Source organism: Euphorbia lathyris, chromosome 3 (genome assembly GCF_963576675.1).
Source record: "Euphorbia lathyris chromosome 3, ddEupLath1.1, whole genome shotgun sequence".
NCBI lineage: Eukaryota > Viridiplantae > Streptophyta > Magnoliopsida > Malpighiales > Euphorbiaceae > Euphorbia > Euphorbia lathyris.
The window spans coordinates 44481928-44485732 of record NC_088912.1 but is presented as its reverse complement, the minus strand read 5'-3'; the positions used below and the strand labels follow the sequence as shown (position 1 = coordinate 44485732).

Sequence of the window (3805 nt, the reverse complement as noted above, 5' to 3'; positions counted from 1 at the left end):
ACCTTTTGTTTTCCAACCATTGAGTGATATCACTAAGCTAATTTATTCTTATTAATTAAGTTTCAATTTGTTCAACTTTTAGATAGATGATTTATTAAATTTATACTTTGTTAAATTTATAATATTTTTTATTTTATTTATTATTCTTAACGGGTAAGGGTATCTGCGGGTACCCGTAAATTAAATGGGACAGGTAATTAAAAAATAAAAGGGTAAGAGTTTAGGATTGACATTATCCGCTGATACCTTACCTGTTGTCAGGACTAGGCATAGGTGCGAGTAGGAGGTTAGAGTTCATGGGTTAGCCTTTGGTACCATTCGGTGTGCGTTGGAGAAGTCGGATGAGTCGAACTGAAACAACGTTTGCTAAAAAATATAAGCCACACAACGCGCGGATTTAGACCACACGGTGTGCAGATTACCTTCGTGCATGCCTTGCGCTGAAACATCGACTTACACGTCATGGAGGTTAAACACTTTTTGGACGAAGGACTCGGTTGCACGTCATATGGCTATTCCATATGTCGTGCGAGAGACCTGGCTATTTTTTTATTTTTTCTTTTATTTCTTTTTCTTTTATATGATTTTTTTCATTTTATTAAAACTTTATTCTAAAATTAAATAAATGTTTTATTTATATAAAAATAAAAATAAATTATTTTGTGGACTAACATTATGTAATTTTTGTATTTTGGGTTGGTGTATGGACTCTTAGAAATAAAAATGGGTGCTTAGATGAATTCGTCTATTTTTTAAGATCCAAATACAAGCATGTAGTTTGACAATTATGTTATGAAGATTCAGTTTGGGAGGGAAATGAAATTAGTTTTTAGTGCTGATATACAAAAGTTGAGTTCATGGGTTTGAATCTTCTTTACCTTGTAAGAAAAGAAATTTCCGGTGGCAGATTCAAGTTTATCAACACTTTTTATTCTTTGCCTGTGTGTTCTCGTACCTACTCTAACACTAACTCCGACCCTTGCACATTCTACGCTTCTCTGATTGATAATTCAGTGCACAAAACGCACTTAAATCAGATCCATGCCCAATTGGTATTATCTCAATTGCACTGTAGTGGGTTTCTTATTTCTAAACTCATAAGCTCCTGTGCAAATACTGGAGAAATTTGCTATGCACGTAAGGTGTTTGATTGTTTTCCTGACCCAGATGTGTTTCTATGGAATGCGATTATTAAATGTTATTCCAGGCACGCATTGTTTGGTGATGCAATTGAAACGTATGGGCGTATGAAAATGACAGGGGTGATTCCTGATGGTTTCACTTTTCCTCCTATCCTCAAAGCTTGTAGTGCTTTGATGGCGCTTCATACTGGCCGGCAGGTGCATGCTCAGGCGTTTCTACTTGGGTTTGAAGGTGATGTGTTTGTGCAGAATGCTCTGGTTGCATTTTATGCCAAATGTGGACACATTTCACTGGCACGTGCTGTATTTGACAGGTTAAGTAGTAGAACAATTGTTTCTTGGACTTGCATCATTTCTGGGTATGCACAGAATGGGAATCCTTTTGAAGCTTTGAGAATTTTCACCCAAATGAGGAGAATGAACGTCAAACTTGATTGGGTTGCTCTTGTGAGTGTTCTTAGGGCATATACTGATATAGAGGACTTGGAACATGGCAAATCTATTCATGCCTGTGTTCTTAAAATGGGTCTCCAATTTGAGATTGATTTAATCATTTCACTTACAACCATGTATGCAAAATGTGGGCAAGTTAATTTGGCTAGATGGTTTTTTGATCAGGTGGAGATGCCAAACTTGATCTTGTGGAATGCAATGATTTCTGGTTATGCGAAGAATGGTTACGCTGAAGAAGCTCTGCATCTTTTTCGTGAAATGATACATAACAACTTCAGACCCAGACCGGATTCTATTACTGTGACATCCAGTATCTTGGCTTGTGGCCAAATGGGGTCTCTTGAATTAGCAAGATGGATGAGTGATTACATAAGTAGGTCTGAGTTTCGAAATGATGCTTTTGTAACAGCTGCTCTTGTTGACATGTTCTCAAAATGTGGTTCTCTTGATTCGGCTCGTATTATATTTGATAGAGCACAAAACAAAGATGTTGTTCTTTGGAGCTCAATGATTATGGGATATGGGTTACATGGTTGTGGCCAAGAATCCATTGGTCTTTTTGATGAAATGAAACAAGCTGGGATATCCCCAAATGATGTTACTTTCATTGGGCTCCTAACAGCCTGCAAAAATTCAGGTCTTGTAGAACAAGGATGGACACTTTTCCACCAGATGAGAGACTATGGGATCAAACCACGCCATCAACACTATGCATGTGTTGTTGATCTTCTTGCGCGTAAAGGATATATAGATAGAGCTTATAATTTTATAAAGAGCATGCCAATTGAACCACAAGTAAGCGTATGGGGAGCTCTTCTGACCGCATGTGAAATCCATCGAAATGTCACACTAGGAGAGTATGCTGCTAAGAAGCTTTTCACATTAGATCCATATAACACGGGGCATTATGTTCAGCTGTCAAATCTCTATGCTTCAGCTTGCTTATGGGATCATGTCGCAAAGTTACGGGTGGTAATGAGGGAGAAAGGACTGAATAAGGACATGGGACATAGTCTTTTCGGAGATGCAGAATTTAGAGAGAAGGCTAAAGGAAACTGGATTTATGCCTCATAAGGAATCGGTTCTGCATGATTTGGATTTATAATTGTTCGATCATCAATTGAGATCATTTTGTATTATAAATTTAAAATTATTTGAATATCGACATACTTCATATATTGAAAATGTTTATCAATAAACTATTTTGTTCATTTATAGATATATTTTGAATAATAATAATAATTGAAAAACTTGTTAATGAGTTGAATGGATTGGATTCATTTAGGATTATGGCAGGGGTTTTGACAAAATTGATTTATTTGTGCTTCTTTTCTATTACTATTTTGTGCATTTTAATTTTAATTTTAATTTTGGTGGAATTTATTTACATGTTGAAAATGGAATAAAAAGCTAGAACTCTATGAAAAAATATCCAAAAACATAGAGAAGAAATTCTGAAGATGAAAGTAAGAGCAGATCCCTAAAATGAACCATTTTGCCAGTCATTGCGTTCAATATCTATTTATTTATGTTGTATATATTTGTTTGATTGATTGAATATCCTTTATGCTTTTGTATATTTTTCGTCATAACTATTCAACTTTTGACATCGTTTTCTTCGTAAAACAATATAATATATGTCACAATTGAATTATTATTTATTACTTATATCAATTTTAACATACAAATTATTTGAAAATCAATCATTTGAGTTTGAGAGCCTCAAGAGATCTAACAACCATGCGACTCTTTCTCCTTCTTCAAGGTCAAAACCGACAGTTATGACTTCTAACGGCACCATCACCCCTGCCATCATCACACGCACCATTACTTCTTTTTCTTCTCCAAATGTGGCTCATCAACTCTCGATTAAGCTAACATCGAAAATATTTGTTATGCCGAATCCAATTGTTACCTATACTGAAGGGTCAAAGGTTGGCACATTATATTGATACTATTATGGTACCACCTGCAAAGGATTTGTCACTAGAGCTGTCAATCCAGCCTATGGAATCTGGAATAACCAATTATCCCATCTCTATCTAAGTCGTTTTACCTAAAATTATTGGTGCCGAAATAGCAAGTGATGCTTGCCAAACTAAGGCTTACTCCATATGGCCAATACCACATAGTATATTTTTTTATGGAATAAGGTGCAAAAATACTATATCTATGAGCAATTTTACCTCTAACGTTTAAAATTGTGCAAT

General features: G+C 35.4%; 1 pseudogene; it reads left to right on the top strand.

The window, feature by feature from the left end:
* The first annotated feature begins 645 nt into the window (after positions 1 to 645).
* Positions 646 to 2854, top strand: LOC136221844 (pentatricopeptide repeat-containing protein At3g12770-like; annotated as a pseudogene).
* Positions 2855 to 3805: the final 951 nt, after the last annotated feature.